The sequence below is a fragment of the Cervus canadensis genome, chromosome 8, assembly GCF_019320065.1.
Source record: "Cervus canadensis isolate Bull #8, Minnesota chromosome 8, ASM1932006v1, whole genome shotgun sequence".
Lineage (NCBI taxonomy): Eukaryota > Metazoa > Chordata > Mammalia > Artiodactyla > Cervidae > Cervus > Cervus canadensis.
Genome location: NC_057393.1, coordinates 31,592,006 through 31,616,354, shown reverse-complemented (window position 1 = coordinate 31,616,354; position 24,349 = coordinate 31,592,006). Strand labels below are relative to the sequence as shown.

The following is a 24,349-nucleotide window of genomic DNA, read 5'->3' as shown; positions in this document are numbered from 1 at the left end:
AAAATGTACCATGCTGACACTAGTGGAAAGAAAGTGGGAATGGCTATGTTAATATCAAAGTAGATTTCAGAACAAAGAATATTACCTGGGTGATCTGTATCTTTTAATGACTAAACAAACAAAAATCTACATTGATAACACAGGAAACTGTGATCCCTACCTCACTGGTTTTTGATAAGAGCAAGTGGGGTGATATCTGGGAAAATGCATCGTACACGATAAAACATGCAGGTATCATTGGACCTTAATTATTAGAAATTGGACTATCTGCATCCTTATAAAGAGCACAGCAGCTGTGCTGAAACTATTTGGTTCTCAAGCGGAAAAAGGAAATACCACACAGCGGCTCCAAGCGGGGCAGTGCAGGGCAGGCGGGAGCAGCTGGGGGCAGAAACATCAGTGCAGTGGTGCCTGGACCAGCGCTTCTTAGACCTGAGTCTGTGGTAGCTACTGGAACCTATGATAACAGGGGGCTTTCTTCAACTGCAGGAGAGACAGACCCGGACTGAGCCTCAGTCCTACCAACCCCAGAAGCTTTGGTAACACCAACAGATGCTTGGCTAAAAAGAAAAGTAAGATGTCGTGCAGTTACTGTGCTAAATCCTTTTTGAGCCTTTTCTCATTTATGAGTCTTATTTGGTTGACCCTGATATCATCATCTCCATTTAACATTTAAGGAAGTGGAAGCACAACATCACAGGGCTGTTAAACCATGGGTCAAAGTTTGGACCCATGCAGACTAGAGCAGAGCCCAAGTCTCAAACATAACCCTAGCCATGAGGTGAGGCTTGGGGAAGGCCAAGGTCATCCAGAGGGTTACTTCTAGAGTTTGAGGAAGAGCAGGAGGGCATAGAGGTAGGACAAGCCCCTCCACCTTCCACTCTATGCAGGGCATCCTGCACCTCTGTCATCCTCTCTCTTCCCCCTTCCCATTCTCCTCACCTGGGCCAGCAGTGAGGAGTGGGAACCAGCCAGCAGGAGGGAGCAGCTCTGGGCAGCTGTGGTGAGGGGCTCCCTGGGTAGCTACTCCAGGTTTCCCCAACTGCCTCCTCAGTGCCCAGTCTTTGAACTCAAGGGGTTTCAGCCCTGCTCCCACGTCACACAGAATCTTGGTCTCCTTATCTAAAGAATGGGATAAAAGTACTGACATCGTGACTGTCAGGAGGCTCTGTGAGAGTGAGGCAGCTCTGAGGAAGGTGCTGCCCTGAGACAGAGTTGCCGCCTTGTCTCTTCTCTCCCCCTGCCTCGCCACCCGGACCCTGCTCTCCCCTCTTTCACTCAGCAAAGCCTGTTCTCCCGTTAGACCCTCCTCAGTTTCCTCCTGGCCTCAGAGCCTGTGGCTCTGCCCTGCCGTGGGGCAGGAAGAAGGATTCTCCTTCAGATCTTCCAAGGTGGTGCTGGTGGTGAGGGGCAGGGGCTGGGGTGGGGAAGACATGAGGGCTGAGTGAGACCGAGTATTTTTAGTGTTTTATTGGTCTTTTTTTTTTTTAATTGAGGGGAAATCCATAACACAACCAGTTTAAAGCATAAAGCTCAGGGGCATTTACTGCATTCACAGGGCTGTGCAGCCACCATCTTTCTCTAGTTTCACAACTTCTTCATCACCCTGGAAGCTCTCTTGTACCTTAAGTAATCACCTCCCATCTCCTCCCTCCCACATCCTGTGTTGACCACAAATCTGCGCTCTGTTTCTCGGGATTTGCCTGTTCTAGTTATTTCATTCCTTAGTGTCTGGCTCTGTTCACTTAACATGACAGTCTCTTTTTTTGGCTCTGCTGGGTCTTCATTGCTTTGCATGGGCTTTCTCTAGTTGTGGCGAGTGAAAGCTACTCTTCATTGCGGTGTGTGGACTTCTCATTGCAGTGGTTTCTCTTGTTGCAGAGCACTGGCCCTAGGTATTTGGGCTTCAGTAGGTGTAGCATTTGGGCTCAGTAGTTGCAGTTCTCAGGCCCTAGAGCTTGGGCTCAATAGTTGTGCCGGGTTTAGTTACTCCGAGGCATGTGGAATCCTCCCAGACTAGGGATCAAACCTGTGTCTCCTGTGCTGGCAGGCGGATTACCATCTCCACCAGGCAAGTCCAACATAACGTTTTAACATTACAACATAAAGCTGTGGAGTGAATCAGTACTTAATCCCTTTTTATGGCTGATTAATATCCCATTGTTGCTTTTGATCTGTGTGCTGGAGAAGACTCTTGAGAGTCCTTTGTACTGCAAGGAGATCATACCAGTCAATCCTAATGGAAATCAACTCTGAATATTCACTGGAAGGACTGATGCTGAAGCTGAAGCTCCAATAATTTGGCCACCTGATATGAAGAGCTGACTCATTGGCAAAAGACCCTGATGCTGGGAAAGATAGAAGGCAGGAGGAGAAGGGGATGACTCAATGAACATGAATTTGAGAAAACTTTGAGAGATAGTGAAGGACAGGGAAGCCTGATGTGCTGCAGTCCATGGGGTCGCAAAGAGGTGGCTACAACTTAACAACTGAACAACAGTATTCCATTGTACGGATGGAACAGTTTGTCCATTGATGACACATTTGCATTGTTTCCATCTTTTGGCTATTGTGGATAGTACTGTTCGGAATATTTGTTAGCAAGTATTTTCTTGAATACCTGTTTTAAATTATCTTGAGCACATGCTTAGGAGTGGAATCACTGGGTTTTATGGTAATTCTATGTTTAACTTTTGAGAAACTGCCAAACTTTTTCATAGCAGCTGCATGTCTCTTTGGCTTTAAGATTATGTTATTCTGGGGGCAGAAATGATACAACACTATAGAGAATTTGGAAGTTATTTATTGTGCAATTTAAAGAAGTTTTCAAGTAATTCAAATTAGAAAAAAAACTTTTAAGAAAAATATATGCTTATTATAACAATTCAAATAATTTCCAGAAGAAAAAGAAGTTTTTTCTGTTGACCCCCATCTTACTCCTTTCCCTCTGGTTGAGCACGGTTAACCCTTTGGTTTGTATCCTTCCAAATGTTTTCAAGGCATTTATCTAGACTTTGAATTTTCTTTTTTATATAAACATGTCATACTGTCTGTATGCTCTTGCTTTGAAATCTTTCTATTAGTTTCTTGTAAATTTCAATTGCTGTTAGTGCCAGGTTGAAGGTCCCTGAGACACCTTGTCCTGTTTAAAAAAAGTCTGGGCCTCAGGTGTGCAAAGCTGTCCTTGGGTGGCTGGATAATGAATGTATTATACATTTCTTTTTGCTAACTCCATTTACAGTTTTTTTTAAAGGAATATGAATTGCTTTTATAATAAGAAAAATAAAGTAGGGAAGAAGGATTGAGGGCCTGAAGGCCCTGGGCACAGCTTGTGTCTTAATTTAGCACTTATTTCATTCCTCTCTCTTGCATAATGAGTTGTTTATGTGTTTGCCTCCCTTGAGGGCGGACAGTGCTTATTCATCTGTTGCCATCCCCTTTCCCTCAGAGTGTGCCAGGCACACAAGTGGCCCCTCCAGGGTTGTGGCTGAGGCCGCAGAGAAGAGGGTGGGTTCCAAAGACCCCCTGTGTCCTCAGCTCAGGCTCGTAAAGGTCATGCATTTGCGGGGTTCAGGCCCTGGCTGATCACGCTGTCTGCAGGGGTACCTGGGCCGGCCTCTCGGGAAGCTAGGTGTAAGGCAGGGGCAGTTATTTACAGCAGCCCCGGCCAGGGTACCCATGGCAGGCAGCACCCAGCTGAGGAAGTAATTAGAGTGCTGCCAGGAGCAGGAGGCAGGGAGAGGGTTGGCGGCCGGGCTCCCTTTCCAGAGTTATAAATAGCTGGTCTGTTGGCGGAGGTGGAGAGACTTACACACAGGAATGGAGGTGGGACAGCTAGCTCCTGGGGGCGTGGGGGTGGGAGCTGTCTTCTTGGGCTTGTCTGTCTGTTAGTCTGGTTTGGGAAGGGGCAGAGGGCATCTCACTGGCTGGACAGGGGCATGTGGTCTGTGCCAGGAGGGTCCCTGGCCAAGGCCCTCCTCCCCCTGCCTGGGGTTCCCCATCTGTCCCCATAAGACTAGCCTACCAGGGTTCATGTTCCTGCTGGGGGCTCAGACCACTAGCAGGGGCATCATGACAGATCCCTGCTGGCCCCAGCTTCCAGCCCCAGCCTTCCTGTGAGGAGTTGTTAAGGTTCTGGGTGGGATTCCAGAGCCCAGGATGTTTATAGCATTTCCGGGGGAGCGGTCTCTGCCGGTGCTGGGCAGCTCTGTGCCTGACTCATCCCAAAACACTTTATAAATAACCTGGAGGGGAGGAGGGAGGGGGGCGTCCACCCCCATGCCCCCCACACTCTGAGCAGGTGGCAGGGACCGAGGGCCCAGGCTTCCTACATGTCCAGGTAGAGGAGCCCCCACTATAGTCGGGAGCCAGGGTCAGGGGTGCTGGGAGAGGGTTTTGTCAACCTCTGGAGATGGGCTTTGCAACAATTCTGGGGCCCCAGAGGGCTTTCTGCTCAGCCATGATGTTAGCACCCCCGCCTTCTGTGAGGTGTACTGGGGGAAGTTCTGGCCGGGCAAAGGGCGCTAGAATGGGCTAAACTTGCTGGGAGGTCCAGGATGGGTCCCTCCCCTCCCTGAGTCTCAGAACCCTTTGGTGAAATGAGAGGGTTGAGCTAGATAAGTGCTAAGGTCCTGTCCAGCAGTTGCATTAAAAAAAATTTTTTTTTTTTTTAAATGGAAGATAACCGCTTTACAATGTTGTGGTGGTTTCTGCCACACGACAGTGTGAATCAGCTGTAAGTGTATATGTCCCCTCCCTCTTGAACCTCCTTCCCACCCCCACCCCATCCCACTTCTCAAGGCTGTCATGGAGCCCCAAGTTGAGCTCCCTGAGTCATACAAAAACTTCCCACTGGCGATCTATTTGACACATTACGGTAACGTACGTGTTTCACTGCTGCTCTCTCAACTGTCACAGTCTCTCCTTCCCAGCTGTGTCCACAAGGCTGTTCTCTATGGCAGCAGTTACACTTTTGATTCCATGTCTGACATGTTGTAGGTGTGAATGGGTGTTTAGACATTCCTGTATCACAAGATGCGTGTGTGGGGAACTGGGAGTCAGGAGGAGAGGCAGTGAGCCCACCTGGAGCCCCATGGTGCTGGACAAGGAGACTCTCACTCGTCTGGCTGGGTGGACACGGGGAGCCTCTGGGGCAAGGGGGAAAGATCGGAAAGGTGTGTTCAGGCAGAGCCTGATTGTTGTCCCTGAGGGAGAAGAGACATTTGACTTGTGTCACCACAGAAGGCTGACTAGGACCTGGAAGGCTGATTTCGGCTCGATGTGCCCTGTGCCCTTCCTGCTAGAACCTTTCTGACTTGTGAGGTGGTGAGCTCCCTGTCCCAGAATGAAGGAAGGCTATTCTGTAAGGATGTGGAGGAAGGGATTCCATATGGAATGAAGGGTTGTAGTTCAGTGGTTCCCCACGTGGCCAGGAATCTGGATCCACGAGCAGTCTGTTGGTATTACATTTCCCCGGTCTCCATCCCACTCCACCACCCACACTGAGTGGGACTCCCAGGGGCCTCAGCCCTGTGGTCCCTGAGTCTGCCCTACCCTTCTGTGATGCTATGGTGCTGACCTCAGAAGGTCGGGGCTAAATATATCCCAGCCCCTACCCTAAATGTATCATGTCACATAGGTTTTGAGCACTGTACAACCACTGACATAGTGACAGTAGGTGAAGATCAAGAACAATCTCAGGAGACCATAAATGTGATCTTAATCAATGGACTTGGCTGCCACTGCAGAACCTGCAAAACTGGCCTTGAAGAAACAAATATCAAAAGTCATGCTTTGGGGGATTAAAGTGCCGAAAGGGGTTTTGGGGCCTTCTGAGGCAAACAGGACAGAGGGCCTTCAGCAGGACACTCTGCACTGTCAGCTGTCTCAGGTTGAGCCCAGTCCCTGATAGACGGAGCCTGGTGCATCAGGGAGAACGTGGTGGCTACAGGCAAGTCCAAAGCCCTGATCAGACTCCTTCCTCCTCCTCACTTGCTGCGTGACTTTGAGCTTGTATGTTATCCTCTCTGAGCCTCTCATTTGTAAAGTGAGGGGCTTGGACTTTCAAGTCCTCCCCAGCTTGATGTATTATAATACCTCCAAAGACTAGGAGCTGGCTATTTGTTGAGTTTCCGGTATCAAGCATTGTTATGACCAGTTTTGTTGCTGTGGAATCCCTCCTTCTGACTTCCCAAATGATTCCTGCCCTCTCCTTGTTAATTTCCCAGGGTCTGCTGGAAGTGTGGCTGGCTTGGCTGACCAGGTAGGAAGGCCTTGCAGGAACAGAGTCAGGAAAGTTGATGGGGAGGGAAGGGGTGAACAGGTAGGTGTGCTCAGGCAGTGAGGACCGACTTGGGGACCAAGCCTGGTAGGGACTCTGAGATGAGGGATCAGGGCTAGGGAAGCCACCAAGAAGCCAGACGACTCCACCTCAGAGTGCAAGCTGCAGCCGGAAGGGGGATTCCTAGTTAGTTACTATGAAAGTCCCAAAGAGTTTGAGACCTCCCAAGAGTACAGTGACCAAGTATTAACATACAGGAGGCTTCTGAAGGCAGACCTGAATTAGGGATGGGGTGGCAAGGGGGCATTCATTCATCACCAGAGGGCACACCTTACATCGCATCACACTGTTTCCAGCTCTCACACAACCCATCTGAGAAAGTATCATTTGCCATGGCTTGCAGATACAATAGCAAGGCCCAGAGGCAGAGCAGGCTTTGAACTCAGGTCTGGCTGATTCTAAAGCCCACAGGGCTCCTGCTATCTTGTGCGCCTCCTCCTCGGTAATGAGTGTTCGACCTGGTTCTCCTAAAGCCCAAGATCATGCCTGTATCTCCCCAAGTTGGAGGGTACATGCAAGTTAGCTGCTGTGAAGGAAATGTGAGTTAGAATAAAATTGCCCTGGAGAAATCTGAAATATCCTAGGATCACCCAATACAGTGTCTGCAACTTTTGAAGTTGAGGCCTACCTGGTTACAGGACTGATTGTTGGGGTCTTGGAGGCAAAGGAGTGCTGGCCCCTGGCCTTGAGCTCACATGTTGCCCTGGAGGCCAGCTGCAAGGCTGTTACAACACCTGTGTTTCTGGGGAGGCGGGTATGACGGCTGTGCTGCAGGTAATCAGGGAGGCAGTGCTGGAGTCGTCTCTCAGAGGAGGAGCTGGAATTTGTGCAGCTGTTAGGAGTAGGAGAAGAGAGTTAGGCAGCTGGAAGAGCATTTGAAAAATGCTTAGAGGCCTGGAAGGTTGTCTGGAGTTGGGGAAACTGGGAACAGTTCTGTGGGGCTGGAGATGGGGGTAGTAAGAAGTGAGGGGTGTGAGAGACAGGGCTGGACAGGTGAGCAGGGCCAGACTGGGGAGAGCATGTGTCTGACTTTCTGACTTTGGCTGAGCCAGTCTTCTCAGATATAAAATGGGAAAATTAAGGCCTTCTCTTTGTATAGGGCTGTCGTGAAATTTAAGCTGGATAATGAAAATTAAATGGGTGGTACTGGGCCAGACACAGGTTCAATAAGAATAAGTGGTGTTACTATTGTTGTTACTGATGATGATGGTAATAATAATAACAGCTGGGTTTACAAGTTCCCTTTTGTCTATTCTTAACACAGCAGCAAGAGTAATTCTGTTAAAATGTGGCAGATTGTGTCCCTCCTCTGCTCAGAAGACTCAGGGGCTCCCTCAAAGCCACAGTTCTTGTACTGGTCTTCCAGCCCCTTCATGATCTAACCTTCCCCTAACCTGTCTCCCCACATGTCCATCACTCTGCTTGAACCACACTGGCCTCTTTGATATGCCAGGTTACTGCTATCCCAGGGCCTTTGCACTTGCTGCTTCTTTTTCTCTAGAATGCTCCTCCGCAGGTCTCCACAGGGCTCACTCCCTAGCCTCCTTCAGGTCTTTAATCAAGTGTCACCTCCTTAGTGAGGTCTTTGGCTAAGCCGTCTAAAATCACAAACTGCCTCTCCTCACCCATGCTGGCATTCCTCATCTCCCTTCCCTCTTTTATATCCCTTCTCTGTATTTAACACCTTCTAACATACTGCGCATTTGTATTGTTTATACTGTTTGTCACTCTCATTAAATATATGGGCTTCCCTGGTGGTTTAGACGGTAAAGATGGTCTCTGCCTGCAGTGCAGGAGACCTGGGTTCAATCCCTGGGTTGGGAAGATCCCCTGGAGAAGGGAATGGCTACCCACTTCAGTATTCTTGCCTGGAAAACCCCATGGACAGAGGGGCCTGGCAGGCTACAGCCCATGGGTTTGCAAAGAGTTAGAACCAACTGCGTGGCTAATAGCTTCACTTTCACTTCACTTAGAAAATATGGCCCATGAGAGCAGGGCTTTTTGTCTGTTTTGTGCCAAGTGTCTAGCCTGGAAATGGTACTTGTTAATATGTGTTATTTTTATATTATCATCTCTGGAACATGGAGAATGGGTTGGGGCAACCTCCCCCTGCTGGGTGTGGCCAGCCCCTGACTGGAGCCTCCAAGCTCACCTTGTTTCTTTGGAAAGATGTTTCCTCCAGGCCTTCCTATCTCTTCAACAGGAGCCACGGAACTCCAGGCTTCGAACTGACAGGCTCATCCTTTCTGCAGTCTTCCCTGCTTATTTTAAAACACAGCCCCCTCCACTTGCTCTGGGGCTCCCTCTCTGCCAGGAAACTCAATGAGCATGGGGGTGGGTAGATGGCTCATTTCAGAGGAATTTCCCTGGTTCCCCAAGCAGCCTAGTGCCTGGGAGCCCAGGAGCCTGTGTGGCCTGATTTAGATCCTGGGAGCAGGGCTCCAGCTGCAGCCCTCCCATTCAGCTGGAACTGCATTTGGAGGCCTCTGCAAACCTTCCGCCCTTGTGCATTCCCCCTTCTTCTAGACTACTGGACTGAGTCCAAGCCTGGGAGGAAGGTACCGTGGTCATTTGGTTACTCCACTGGGCTCGGCTCCTTTCCTTTAGGAGCACTGGCTGGAGCCCCGTGGGTCTCTAAGACCCCTCCCCTTCCTACAGCCTATGTCCCATTTGCTGATGGCCTGTTGGAACGGCTGACATTTCTGTTTTATCATATTAGCATGTCTCCTCTGAGACTTTGGGGAGATACAATGCTTTAATTCCCAGTGTGGCTAATGGAATCGCAGGCTGGCAGGGGCGGGATTCTGGAATAGGCTAGCTTTTAGTCTCTGAATTCCCACTAGGGGAGTGGAGACTCTGGAAAGAGGACAGACGGGTTGGAATCCGGACTGTTCGTTAGCTGTGTCACCTTGGGCAAGTTGCTGGCCAGTCAGGAAAGTGGCTGTAGTAAAGGAACCACTTCCTCTTCGGGCAGCTGTGAGGACTGAGCCAGAAGACGTACAGAAGGCCCTTAGCTCGGGCTGAATGAGGCCTCAACAATGGGAGGCTGCTTCTTCTCCAGGGTGCTGGCTGTGTCTCTCCTGCAGAGTCCTGAGCCTCCGGCAGTGCCTCGTCATCCTGGGCCTGTCTGAAGCACTGTGAGAGCCAGTTGGTCCCCTGGAACCTGTACTGGGCACGAGACAAGGGCTTCCCCAAGGTGATGGCTCCCCATCCCCCATCTGTCTGGGACCTGGATTCTATCCAGCTGTGGATCTGGATGCAGAAGTGGGGTCACGAGGGCGGAGGGGAGCACTTCTGCCTGGTCCTTGCAGCTTTCTCTTTCTGCCCGATCACAGGGCCCCTGAGAAGGTACCCCTGGGGGAATCATTGCTCATGGTATTGGGAAGATTCTTCTGACAGTGACTTGAATTTCACAGAAATGTCTGGAGGATTCCAATTTCCTGCTGTGTTGCATGTAAAATGACTCTAGTGAGGGAGAAAAATCTAGACATATTCGAGCAGCTGTAAGACAGGAGAATTTACATACCTCAGGTGTCAGGCCTAGGTGAGTCCTTAGGGTCATGAGGCCCACCTTCCTCTTTTAAGTGATGAAGAGCCTGAGGTCCAGAGAAGGACTCTGAGCTGTCAGAAGTCAAGCAGCTGGTAAGACACGGAGCTGGGACTCAAAACTGGGTTTTGCTGACTCCTCATCCAATGCTCTCTCCACTGGACCCCACCAGCCAGGCCACTGGGGCTGGAATCCAGTCTCTGACCACAGAGCCTGAGCAAGTAACCATGACTCCACACAAATGCCATCAGATGGCCTCTACCCCTCTGACACCTGGCCCCAGCCTTCTATAATGAGGCTGTCACGTTTGCAGAGGCTCCTGGGCTTGACTTAAGATGGGCTTAGGCTGTTTGGGTGGCACCCCACGCCTTTCATTGAGAAAATACTGCCCAACGGCAGAGCTTTCACTGGGAGGAAAGGGTTCCTGCCACTGAGCCTAAAATCCCCAGGGATTCCTTTGATTCCATTTCACATAATCACACTCTTTCATGTCACCGGCAACCCTTCTTCTCCCTCCTAGGGCTTCACACCCTTAGAGTCTCACATGCAGTGATCCTGATCCACTTAGTTTGGCAAAGCCCTGAATGTGGGTCTTTTCATGTTATAATTAGTCCATTTCCTCTGTTCCTGCATTGTTTCAGATATTTCATCTTTAAACATCTTCCAATTTCAGCATATCTTTCCAGAATGGTGGATGCCAAGAACCCAAGGCCACAACTGGGAAAGATCTCATTAGAAACAGATAGAGGAAGGGAGGGTCCCCATTGGGCAGAATTGTGCCCAGGCTGCCAGTAACCCGGCCATCTGGAAGGTCCTCCTTCCTTCCTGGAAACTCAGGGCTACCCACGTACCAGTCTGAAGGCAGAGGGGATTCCCCAAATGCCCTTCTGGGCACAGAGGACAGACGGAGCCATCCATGTGAATCTGTCTCCGTGTCTTCTCTCATGGCCTCCTTTCATCACCCTGGTCCAGCTTTTTATTCACTCAATAAACATTTACTAAGTCCTTGCCGCATACCAGGCCTAGGGCTAGGTACTGGGAATACTGTGGTAAGTAAGAGGCACATCGTCCCTACCCTTGAGAAGCCCATCTTCTAGGGCTCGGGAGTGACAGTAAGCAAGCAAAGCAATACAGATGTGAACAGGTGAAGCGCAAGGAGGTCAAGCACAGGGTCCAGGGGAGGAGAATACGAGGGGCCATCTGGAGTGGGTGGCCTAGGAGGGCCTCTGAGCAGTGTTATTAAAGCTGAGACCCAAAGGTGGGAAGGACCCTCCTAGGGAGAGATGTGGGAAGATGTTTCTGGGAGAGGAGAGAGGATGTGTCAAGCTCCACAAAGAAAGACCCAGCTGAGAGGAGGGATGGATGGATGGTCTGTGTAGTGTAAGCTAAGGTTGGAGGCAGCCCAGATCTGGAGGGGTTTGTCCATTATCTCAAGTATCTGACTTTCTCACGGCCTCCCTGTGTGTCCTGAGCATGTAACTTAGCTTAGTTAAACCTCTGCTCCTTTTGGATGGGATGGATCTAGTAACTCCCCTGTACAAGCCTCTTGGAGTCTTCAATGAGACCCACGGAAAACCCCAGGGCCTAGCACAGGGCTGGCCCTCCACATGGGGAGCAATTCTTATTCTTATTTTCACCCCTAGTTCCTCAAGGAAAAACATTTCAACCCCTTGGCTCTTTTCCCATCCAATCCCTGTCCTCAATCCCGTCTCTTCTTAAATGTGGGGCTTTCCCCATTCTAGCTGGCACTCAGACAGAACTAGTCAGACTTGAGTGGTAACAAACCCAGTTGTCTGAGCTCTGCATGTTCTAAATGGTAACACGGTGGGAGGGACTTCTGCCCTCACTGTGGGCTGGCATGCGTGCATTCATATCCCCCTCATTCTCCCTTCTTTCTCATCTTTAGATTGTTTTAATTAGTCAGCAGGTATATAAAGAATTTTTCTTGAGTATGGATAAAGTATAAACAGTCAGAGGCTTCCCAGGAAGTGTGACGGGTAAAGAACTTGCTTGCCAGTGCAGGAGACATAAGAGATGCGGGTTCGATCCCTGGTTGGAGAAGATTCCCCTGGAGAAGGAAATGACAACCCCCTCCGTATTCTTGCCTGGAGAATCCCATGGACAGAGGAGCCTGGTGGGCTACGGTCCATAGGGTTGCAAAGAGTCAGGCATGACTGAGGCGAGTTAGCATCTACCCATAAAGAATAAGAGCACAGTGAATGCCACTTGATTTAAGAATAAGAATGCTGCCTTCCCATATGGAATCTGTGCACAGGTCCCTTCTTTTCCCTGGAGCTAACCCACCTTCTGGAATTTTGTATATACATATTTTTTCTTTTCTCTTCTTAATAGTTTTCAGCTTATGTTTATAGACCTAAGTAATGTTGTTTTAGTTTTTGCATGTTTTGAAACTATATAAATGGAACGACACTGTGTGTATTCTTCTGCCATGTGCCTTTTTAATTCCACACTATTTTTCTAAAATTCATGCATGCTGTTACTACTAGATAGTATTCCATTGTAGGAATAGATCATGACTTGATTATTTATTTTCTGGCCTAAAGACAGTTGGGTTGTTTTCAGTTTTTTAATTTCATAACCAGGGCTGTATAAATGCTCCTGTTCATAACTGAATACACACCCACAAGGTATAAATCCAGGAGTGGGTTTGCTGGAATTATATGGGATCATGCTAAATTATTTTCCAATTAGATAGAATATAATATAGAAGTGTTCTCATTACTCCACAGCTATTGTGCCTGCTTCATAATCGTTGTAATTTTTGCTCATCTAGAGGGTAGAATATCTGTGTTCTTTCTTCATTTTCTGGTGTCTTCACCAATGCAGCCATGTTGGCTTTCCTCTTCAGAATCTGTTTCTATGCCCACCTATATTCTTCTTGCCTACAGCAGAGGACATGAGCTTTCTCCTCTCTCAAACCTGGTCTTTTTCTGTCTCCTTTATGATCCTACTCCTTCTGGCTTCCCTTTTATCTTCAGTATCCCTCTATTTATGATTTCCATATTTTAAAAATTAGTAGTGTGGCAGACATGTTGGTCACAGGCCCAAGTTCCTCATGATTTTCTACCTCTTCTTCCAGCCTCCCTCCTCCTACAGAGTCTGAAAATGCCAGAAACTTTCCTGGCTTCTTTTGCAGCTAGAAATGGCTATGTGATTCAGTCTGGCCAATGAGACATAAGGGGACTTCTGCTAGGAGGCTTATGGGAAATATTATTTGAACATTTATTTCTCTGGGAAAAGGAAGTAGGCTCTCTCCCTTCTTTCTTGCCATGGATGTTTGTATATAAGAACATGATGTTTGGGGCTGAGACAGCCATCTTGCAACTAGAAGGCAATAAGTCTGAGGATGAGAAACCAGTGTGCTTAGGATGTTGTTGAGACAGGATGGACAAAGCCGGGTCTTAGGGACTTTGCTAGACCTCTGAGCTAATCCTGGTGCTCGCACCCTCCAAACTTCTCGTTATGTTAATTTAATGTCTTTTTGATCAAATTATGTTAGTAAAATCATCTTTTTGCAGCTCAAACATTCTGACTGACAGGGTTGTCTTTGTATGGATTTCTTCTCTTGCTTTTTTTTTTTTTTTCTATTTTATTGACTAACTTCTTTTGTGTTCCTCCAGATTACATTCTGAAGATTCAGGAATGTAATTCCTGACACTGCAGTTGCTCTTGAACTTCCTATAATACTTGACATTGTTCATCTATCCTCTGGAGAACTTTGCCTCCTTGGGCTTCTGTGATACTTGAGTCTGGGGTCTCCATCTGCATTCCTCTCTTTCTTTTTTTGTTGGAGGCCCCACTGGGATTCCTGCCTTTCTTCTCTTCCTCTTGCACTGACTCCTCACCATGAACTGCCCTTGCTGAACACCTGCTACATATTAGGAGCCAAACTTGGCTCTTTCCAGTGGTCATTTTATTTACTGCTCAGTTATTATTATCCTCACTTAACATATATGGAACCTAGGCTTTGAGAGGTTAATTAACTTGCCCAAGGCTATCCCAAATAGCTCAGCTGGTAAAGAATCCACCTGCAATGCAGGTTCGATTCCTAGGTCAGGAAGATCCCCAGGAGAAGGGATAGGCTACCCACTCCAAAATTTTTGGGCTTCCCTGGTGGCTCAGACAGTAAAGAATCCACCTGCAATGCAGGAGATCTAGGTTCAATCCTTGGGTTGGGAAGATCTCCTGGAGGAAGGCATGGCAACACACTCCAGCATTCTTGCCTGCAGATCCCCAAGGACCGAGGAGCCTGGAGGGCCAAAATCCATGGGGTCGCAAAGAGTCAGGCATGACTGAGCAACCAAGCACAAGGCTATCCAGTTAGTAGATGACATTATTTCTACTTTAATTGTGCCATCTTGCCCAAGGCTAGACAGACAGTCCCTTTTTCATAGCTCTCTGTATCGCCTCTCCCAAGGTAAAGTGACCCATTCTTATGGTATTACCTATACTTTTATAGAGAGACCTCTTCCTTGGTGGCTCAGATGGTAAAGAATCTGCCTGCAATGTGGGAGACCCAGGTTTGATCCCTGGGTCGGGAAGATCCCCTGGAGAAGGGAATGGCAACCCACTCTAGTACTCTGGCCTGGAGAGTTCCATGGACAGAAGAGCCTGGTTGGCTAAAGTCCGTGGGGTTGCACAGAGTCAACATGGTTGAGTGACTGTAGTCCTATAGGCTTGTACTATCTCCTTTGTCCTAAAAAATCACTGAAGCTTCTCCTATCCTTTACGTCTGGCGTGTATAGAGTTACCTAATCTGCCTTTGTGAATTTCTGACCATGGCGTATCCCAGCCACAGAGATGGACGGATGTCTTGCATCCTCTTTGTCTCCTCCTCCCTTCCTCATCTCATGTATTCAGCCAGAAGCAGCAGCCGATAATGACTTCATTTAAAATGTTTCTTGCAGATGCAGATCTGTCCCTTTGTCCTCATCCCTGGGCAGTGACCCATGCCCACCTGGTCTAGCACAATAGTTTCCTCCCTGCTCTTCCTGCTTCAGCCCCTCCCTTCTCATCCGTCCCCAGGATGCTGCCAGATGACCTGTTCCAGTACATTGCTTTCCTTGTGTCCCTCACTGTTCTGGATCCCTCATTGAACCCCCACTGCCTCACTTTCATGGCTCTTCATTGTCTGGCTCCAGTCTTGTTTCTCTGCAGAGTAGTTCAAATCAGCCAGAGTGGTCTGCTCTTTCAGATATACATTCCCCTTCCCTAACTTCCAGCAGCCCATTTGTCCAACCCTGCCTGACCTCCTCTTCTAAGTGTCAAATGTCACATTTTTCTGAAACCACCTCTGTCCCTTGGGCCAGGGTAAGACTTCAGTCACCAGACCCTGGGATCTCTCCCTCCTTCCTATGAGATTTCCCAAAACACTCATTGTCTGAATATGTCACCAGGGCACCTGATGGTTGCTCATTGTGTCATGCCCAAGCTGGGTTTCCCAAAATCAAGACGGTAAAGTCCTTTGTGATTGGAACCATGCTTCTCCTTGCTGAGGCTCAAGGTTGGGGAACTGAATGGAGCCATGCCCTTTCTTAGAAGTCAGTCCATCGCCTGTACAAACATTAATTGAGCATCTACTATGTTCTAGGTACTATTCTGAACACTGAGAGTGCATCTGAGGAGACAAGTTCTTGCCCTCAAGGAACGTATGGTCTAATAAGAAAACAGATAAATACATTTTAGAAAGTATGAGTGTTTTGTAGGGCAAGTATAAGATGCTCATAATAGGGGCACCTTACCATGACTAAGGGTTTCCCAGGTGGCTCAAGTGGTAAAGAATCCACCTGCCAATGCAGGAGACACTGGTTTGATCCTTGGGTCAGGAAGATCCTCTGGAGAAGGAAATGGCAACGCAGTCCAGTATTCTTGTCTGGGAAATCCCATGAACAGAGGAGCCTGGCAGACTACATTCCATAGAGTTACAAAAGAGTCGGACATGACTTAGCAACTAAACCACCACCACCACAACTGTGGCTAAAATGCCAGGGAAAGGCTTCCCTGAGACAGTAAATTTTATTTTTTATTTTAGTTTTACAAGTCTCAATTTTTTATTATTGGGGGTTTCCCAGGTGGCATAGTTGGTAAAGAATCCTAGAATCAACAAAAAATAACATATAATCAGAACAAACAAAATGTAGGGAAAAAGAAAAAGAAACTATACTACCTAAGGAAGTAAATTTTAGATTGGGGCCTGAAGAGATTTATCCAGGTGAAGAGGAGGGAAAGAACATTCCAGGCAGAGCACATATGAAGGCTCGGAAGTGACACAGAATGTAGCACGTTTGAGGTACTTTTATTTGAAGATAAAAGTCACACATGGCTCTGGTTGGCATGGAGAGTGTGAAGGAGACAGGTCAGGGGAAGGGCTGGGAGGGATAAGCAGGGCCACGTGGGTTGGACCCCAGAGAAAATAGGAGCCGGGATGTTGTGGCCTTGGTGAAGAGAGGGTGAGACTTGTTAGGGGAGGAAGCTATACATACGGGGCCATATCAGGGGGCACGGAAGGAGGACTAGATGACAAGCAGGCAGGGAACAGTGAACTGGCTGGTAGAACTCAGAAGACCATGGAAGCGTTCCAATCACTGGAACCTGCCCTGTGACCTAGCCAGTGGTCAGGAATTCCGAAAGCTCTGTAGGGTCTACCAGGCCAAGCATGGTGTGATAAAAGCCATGAGAGAGGTGTGTATAAAGCCCTGTGTTGGAGCGAGGTGGTTCAAGACAGGCTTCCTGGGTCTGATGGGCTTTGGGACGGAACTCCTGGTGCTGAATGGGTCGGCTCAGGACAGTATTCTCTCTTTCCTGCCAGCGTCCAGTGCTCAACCTGTGATCTAATGGCCTCTGGCTCTGGGGCCCATGGTGGCTGTTATTTCTGGAGGAAGCACCCCTTCTATAGCAGGAGCGATCCTTGGGAGAACTGGGAGGGCAAAGACCACTTCCTCAACATTTATTTCCTACCCAGGCTCTACCAACCTCAGCAAATAGCTACTTTCTCTCCAAGGCAATTGGATCAACTTGTCCAAACATGCGTAGCCAATAAGTGGGTCTGAATTGAGGTCTTTGTCTATTGTAGCACCTCCCCCACTATCCAGAATAATTTTGTTATCATCTACCACATAAATTTCCATTTATATTTATTCCTTCCCAAAGAAGAAAGCAGATGTAAAATGATTGGTTTTAACACTATCTCACAGAAACTCTGCTTCTTTCTCTTCCCCTTACAGAGGATTTTGTTTAATTAATTCAAATTTATTGTCAGACATTATCACATACATTTGGGATACATCAGTGAAGCAGGAGCCAGGGTAAAGACTCTGCCCAAACTTACAATTTAGCAGACAAGACAAACAGAAGACATAATGAGTAAGTTACATTGTTTGCTAGCAAAGGTGATGAATGCTATAGAAAAAGAACAAGAAGGGGAACCAAACAGAAGTTTTTTATTCTCACAAGTCAATTTAACTTAGTGGGCAGGAGGATAGATAGAATGAGAAGCAAAGGGGAGAAGGAGCAGGGCTTCCGTTTTTTTTCCTGTTTTTAAAAAATATGGATCAATTTTATTTTTTGTAGGTATTCTTTTTTTTTTCTGTTTAGGTATAGTTGATTTATAATATTATACTGATTTCAAGTATATAACATAGTGGGTGATTCAAAAAATTTTAGATTATACCCCATTTAACATTTTTATGGAATATTGGCTAATTCCTTATGCTGTACAATATATCCTTGTAGCTTATTTATTTTATTTTTTTACAAGAAGACAATTTTTTTTTATTGAGGTCTAGTTGCTTAATAATATAGTTTCAGATGAACAACATAGTGATTCAAAAGTTGTATAGATTACATTCCACTTATATTTCTTGTAAAATATTGACTATATTCCTTCCTTGTGAGGTACAATATATCCTTGTAGCTTTCTTATTTTATACATAGTAGTTTGTATAGAAAAACTTTTAATCCTCTCTGTTTATTATGCTCTAACCCCTTTCCTCTCCCCATTGGTAACCACTGATTTGTTCTCTATATCTGTAAGTTGATTTCTGTTTTGTTATATTCAGTCATTTATTTTAGTTTTTAGGTTCTGCCTATGGATGATAACACATAGTATTTGTCTTTCTCTGTCTGACTTATTTCACTAAGCATAGTGCCCTCTAGTTCTAGCCATGGCAAAACTTTATTCTTTTTTATGGCTGAGCAGTATTCCTATTCCATTGTGTATATAAGCCACATCTTCTTTATCCATTCATCTGTGGATGGGCACTTAGGTTGCTTCTGTATCTTGGCTCTTATAAATAATGCTGCTATGAACATTGGGGTGCATGTATACTTTCAAATTAATGTTTTGTTTTCTTCAGATGTATACCCAGGAGTGGGATTTCTGAATTATATAGTAGTTCTATTTTTAGCCTTTGTGGAATCTCCATACAGCTTTACATAGTGGTTGCAGGACAGGGCTTCTATTTTTCATGATAAACCCTTGTCCCTGGCTGGAATTTTAAACTAACTGCATGTGTATTACTTTGATAAAAATAAAAGTTAAATTTAAATAGTGCTGTAATTATATTGGTATGTGAGGGTGACAAGGTGAGTTAAGTTCTCTGTTGCCACAGCAGAAAACAGGAAAAACAAGAAATAGAACTACAGGCATATAATTTAGCAATGTAAAGAAAACTTCTGAAAAATCAGAATTTAAAGCAGAAACAGCTAAAGAGTGAAAAGTCATTTTTTCCAGGGGAGAAATGACTTGAAGGTAGGAATGTGTAGGATACAGTAGGTAGAGGGCTCTTGCCTTTTATTATATGCCTCTCTGTATGTTTGGATTTTTAAAATCATAGGCATGTGTTACTTTCATGATTTAAAAAAAAAACCCATATTCTATTGAGTCCTGGGAGGTCTGCAGAGGGGTGTGTTGGGGGCTTTTTAGGGAGTGAGAGGGTGGGAAAGTAGGTAAGTTTTACCCCCATTTATGCAAATCCGCTTTCTTTTATTTGTTTTATGTCTCTGACTTTTATGCAAGGTTTCTTTTGAACAAAGGTTTCTGCCAGTGAAATTGGATTGAACTCCTTTTGGCTCTCATGATTAATGATGCTTTATAAGCACCCATTACCCTTTATGCTCATGCCTATTTACTTCTTTAAAGAACTTCCATCACTTAGAAGCCTTGCAGTCTTCCCCCCAGTTGGCTATGGTTGGAAGTAATTGGTGAATTTTGTTGCCAGTTTGGAGGTGAGGCCCTGCAGTCAGTCCTTCGATAATTGCTCCTCCAGAGTGCCTTTGGAACCATTCTCAGAACAGGGGTTCTTTGGGAATTCTGCTGGGCTTCCAGCATGGTGGCTGTCATCATGACAGGAATGCGCTGTAGCTAAGAATCCCAATATCGACAGTTTCTCTTGGGGTAGCTATGAATTCTTATGGAAACTTGCCTCCCACTCCATTTCCTGTAAAAGAAAAAGGAAGAGAGAAAAAGACAAAGAGAGAGAGACATGGAGAGAGACTATGAATGAAGAAAAGGTGGCAACCTCCCATTCGCTTAGTCACCTCCTAGTGACTCCACTTCCAGACATGTGTCACGGTCTGCCTGCTCTGGTACTATTTTTAGATCAGGTCCCTTTCATTCATGTTTCCAGGGCCTTTGCAGTCATCCCTGATGCTGCCTGGCAGCTGCTTTCCTGAGTTTGAAGTTCCAGAGGTTCTGTGTTTCTAGGAACCTTTCATGCCTTTTCACACAGTGTTCCTTCATCCGCTGTCCGGGGATATGATAGTAATCCTTGAAGTCCAAGCCCAAATGTCATGTAGTTGGTAAAACTTTTTCTGGACCTCAGTTTCTAAAGAAACTGTCTCTGCCTTAATATCATGGAGACTGGCCATCACTTGATTAGAGTTTGGTGTCCCTGTGGGGTTGAAAACATCCCATGGTCATCTCTCTGTCTGGTATACAGTGGAGTTTTTTTTTTTTTTTTTGTAGCATCTGTTCAGTGAATTAAATAAAGCATGCTGGCTATTCTTTTCCGTGCTTTAGGAAAACTTGCTTGGCCTGGAAGAAACGTTACTGTGGGAGGATCTTTAGCAAGCATCTCCATAAATCTTTTCCTGTTGTCCTCTTGAAAGACCAAATTTGAAAGAGTAGGTGGCATCAAGAGATAGCCTCCTATACTTGGAGGGGATTTTGTCTGGGGAAGAAAATTGTTGCCACCAACTTACACATCAGAGAAGAGAGGCTCAGAGAGACTGAGACTTGCTGGTGATCATACAGTGAACAGCAGAAGCCGGAGGTTGAAACCCTTGTCATCTGACTCCAGGGACATGGTTTCCTACCACACACTTCCTTGTAGTCTCCACAGTATGCTCTGAGATGACACCATTTAAGACTTTACAGACTACAATTTCCCCTCAAGGCTGCATGCAGTTGTCTTCTTTCCAGACCCAAGTGCTGAGAATCTCCATCCCCCTCCTGCTTTTTCTTCCTTGCCCTGAGATTAGGTATCTCTTTCTCTGTCTCTTCTGCAGTCTACAGGACTTCGTCTCCCTCTCATCTCTTTCCAGGTAGCATGATTTCCAAATTTTTCCGCTGGTTTCTTTTTCTGGCTGTGGTCCTTTTGGGGGAGGCTTTCCAATGCAGCTGAAGATTAGAGGATGATAACACTGAATTAGTTAGTGGATCTCCTTTGATGTTATTTTGTGGGCAAACTCATTAATTTATGACAAAAAACATCAAAGAGCTAGGCTTTTGCATAGGGCCTGGTTTGTCCCAAGGCAGCTGGGTAATAATGATCAGTCAGATTAAATCTCAGCATCTTCTCCTTCCTCCAGAGTTAAAGTCCAAGTGACTGGAGTGTGGGAACATCCCATTCTGTAGGATTCCATTGCAGCCTTGAGTCAGTACTATAGGAAGCTCTCCTCACTCCGAAAGTGGATCTCTCTCCATAGCTTCCACTTTGATGCCTCTAAGCCTGAGGTTTGTCAAGACTGTGATAACAACCCTGGAGGCAATGTACTAATAAAAGGCTGAGGCTGTTACTGTCTTTTTCTAGTCAGAGGAGCTGGATATTAGAAGGGATCATTCATCCTTGCATGGATGAGTTCAAGGTTCTGTACAGAGTCCTAGTCCTGTAATTTCGCTGGTAAGGAGAACTCTCCTTGGGCTCTACAGGAAAGTGCCAGCATCGTGCTTGGCACACAGGAAACTCTTCATACATAATGGCTGAATGTGCTTGTTTAGAAATGTTGTGATACATGCAGGTCTTGGCTAGTTGAAGAGGAATAATGTGTAGAGCTCAAGTCTTAACTTGCACAAAACCTCCTAGTCTACTTATACCAGTGGCCCGTACTGTGCTTCTTCCATTGTATTTGTGGTGGGAAATTGTCTGTGCTCCTTTCCAAAGCCACCCCATCCATGTTTGCCCATTCTCTGCTGACCTCTTAAGGGCTTGCTTCTGCTATTAACCCTCTTTTTTCAGAGCCATCAGTGTTTCCTCCCTGGTAGATTATTCCTGTCGGCAAAGCCCAAACTCTAATGTCTCCCATCTTAAAAGATCCTCCTTTGCTCCTTCTTCTCCCTCAAGCCACCCTGCTACTCGTCACTCTCCTTTACAGCTAAATGACTAAAGGAGTTGTCTACGCTCCCAGTATCTCTACTTCCTCTCCTCCATTCTGACTCTCAAACCCATTTGAATCAGAATCTCATCTCCACGCTCCACTAAAACGGCCCTTATCAAGATTACCAGTGACCTTCTTGCCACCAGGTCCAATGGTTATTTCTCAGTCTTCATGTTATTCTAATGTTATTCTCTATGTGAGCAGCACTCAACGCAGCTGGTAGGACTCTGTTACCAGGTTTCTTACTGGGCTCCAGGATACCACTCTCTCTCAGGTCTCCTTCTACTTCACTGGCTACTCTTCTCAGAATCCTTTCATCTTCCCAACCTATAAGTAATAAAGTACCAGGACTGGTTCTTAATTTTTTTTCTAGCTTTACCCGTTTCCTAGATAATTTCATCTAGACCCATGGTTTTAAATACCATCCACATACTGATGACTCCTGAAGTTTTTATTTCCAACCCTCTACCTCTTCCCTGAATGCCAACTGCGTGCTTTACTAAGATGTATAACATGCATATCAAACTTCAAACCTAAACCAAGGGGACTTTCCTGGTGGGTCCAGTGGTTAAGAGTCCACCTTGCAATGCAGGGGATGAGAGTTCAGTCCCTAGTCAGGGAACGGGGATCCGACATGCCACAGAGCATCTAAGCCAGTGTGCCATAACTAGAGAATCCATGCACCACAATGCAAGGTCTCAGGTTACGCAATGAAGATCCCTCAAGCTGCACCTAAGACCTAATGCAGCCAAATGATAAATATTAAAAATACCCTGAATCAACTAAACACATCTGTAATCCCCATCCTTGCTCAGCCCTTAGTCTTCCTCCCTCAGTAAATAACAACTCCTTTGTTTCAGTGGCTGAGACTTCAAAACTTGGAATCATCTTTAACTTGTTTCATGTTGCAACCTCAATCTATCCACAGGTCCTTTCAGCATTACCTCCAAGTTATAAATATCTAGAGTCTGGCCACTTCTCACCACCTCCACTGTTACTCTCCCAATCTCAGCCACCACCATATCTTGCCTGGATAACTCTAACAGCCTCCTAATTGGCCTCATTGCTTCTGTTCTTGCATCTCTGCCAACCCTAGCATCTAGAGCAATCTATTAAAAACTGCAATTAGATAATACCACGCCTCTACTCTAAATCTTTAAGGATTGCCATCCCACTTTCTGAATGGAATCCAAAATCCTCATGAGGGCCGACAAGTCATGTAAAACCTGGCTCCTGCTCCCTTTCTGGTTTCAGCTTCTGTCTCTCTTTCCTTTACCCCCTCCAGTCTAGCTACACTGGTCTCCCTGCTATTTGAACATGGCAAGCTCACTCCTGCCTCGGAGCCCTCATACTTTGTCCTCTAAGCTTTGTCAATTTTCTCAGATAACTGCATGCTAAATTCTCTCACTTCCTTCAGGTCTCTGCCCAAACATCACCTTAACAAAAAACTTGCCCTATTTTTCCTAAAATACCCTCTACCCCCATCTCTCTCTCATTACCACGCTTTACTTTTCTTCCTATTGGTGATTACAACTTGAGATATTTGATACTCTTTGCTAATCCATTATTGATCATTTCCCTATTAATATAAGTTCAATAAGAACAAAATCTTTGTGCATTTAGTCATGCCTGTATCCCAATCTCCTAGAAAAATGCCTGGTACATAGTAGGTGTTCAACAAATATACATAGAATGCACTCATCCAGGTGTGTTATCTTCGAGTGAAGAGAGTGGTTTTCAGATGGTTGTCTAATTAATATGATCAAAACCAAGTGTGAGGAACTGGGAGAGGTATACATGGAGATCATCAGATGTGTGTTTGTTTATTACCAGAGATCACCACGGGATTCACAGATAATTTCAGGCTGTTGTTCGATGCCAAATCATTTGCAAAGCTATAGGTGAAATGAAACATCTGCCTTTAATTTCTTTGGCATATCCTTATCCTTAGGGACTCAGTGTGTTTATCTGTGAAACAGGCAATTGGAGATGTGGTTACTGTTCTGCTAATTTATAGGCTACAGGATGCTGGAAGCAGACAGTACAGCTAGGGGGATCAACCACATGAGCCCTGGAGCTTGATTGCCTGGGTTTGAATCTTGCCTCTGTTACTCACAGGCCATGTGACCTCCAGTAACTTACTCAGTTTCCTCATTTGTAAAGTGAAATAATAAAAGGCATTTAATTCAAAGAATAATTATGAGGATTATATAAGATAATACATGTAGAATATGTAGAATATGGTCTGGCACATCATAAGTGCTCAACAAATGTTAGCTATTAAACATGAGATGCTCTGAGGGCTCATTGCTATTAGTGTCTTTTAGGGGCAATAAGCTATCATAGAATATTAGATGATATGGAACTTTTTAAAGTGTGATAATAATATTGTGATTAGGTAGGAGACTGCCCTTATTTTTAGGAGATACATGGTGAAGTACTTAAGAATAAACTCTCACTTACTTTCTAATAATCTAGCCAATTATATCTCTATGTTTCTGTATCTATCAAGCAAATGTGACAAAATGCTAACAACCGGTGAAGCTAGGTGGATAGTACAGTTTATTGTACTAACCTTTCAAAGTTTCTGTATGTTTGAAAATTTTAAAATAAAAAGTTGAGGAAAAAGAAAGAATCCTAGAAGTAGTCTAGTGAAGTTCAATACTCAGTTTACAGAAAGAAGACCAGATGTGAAGTGTTTGCTTAAGGTCATACTGCCTGAGCCAGGACCCAGGTCTCCTGGCTAACTGTGTGTGTTAACCCTCAGGCAACTGTGAGCTGCAGAGGAATATTCCCAGCTTTCTCTCAGAGACCAAGGGGGGTTTATGGGTGTATAAAAGGGCATC

General features: G+C 45.9%; 1 protein-coding gene across 1 annotated transcript in view; it reads left to right on the top strand.

Annotated features, from left to right (window-relative positions):
• The window catches only part of ZFYVE27 (zinc finger FYVE-type containing 27), a 101,981-nt gene that overhangs the window by 76,399 nt on the left and 1,233 nt on the right, over positions 1 to 24,349 (top strand). The window lies entirely within an intron of this gene.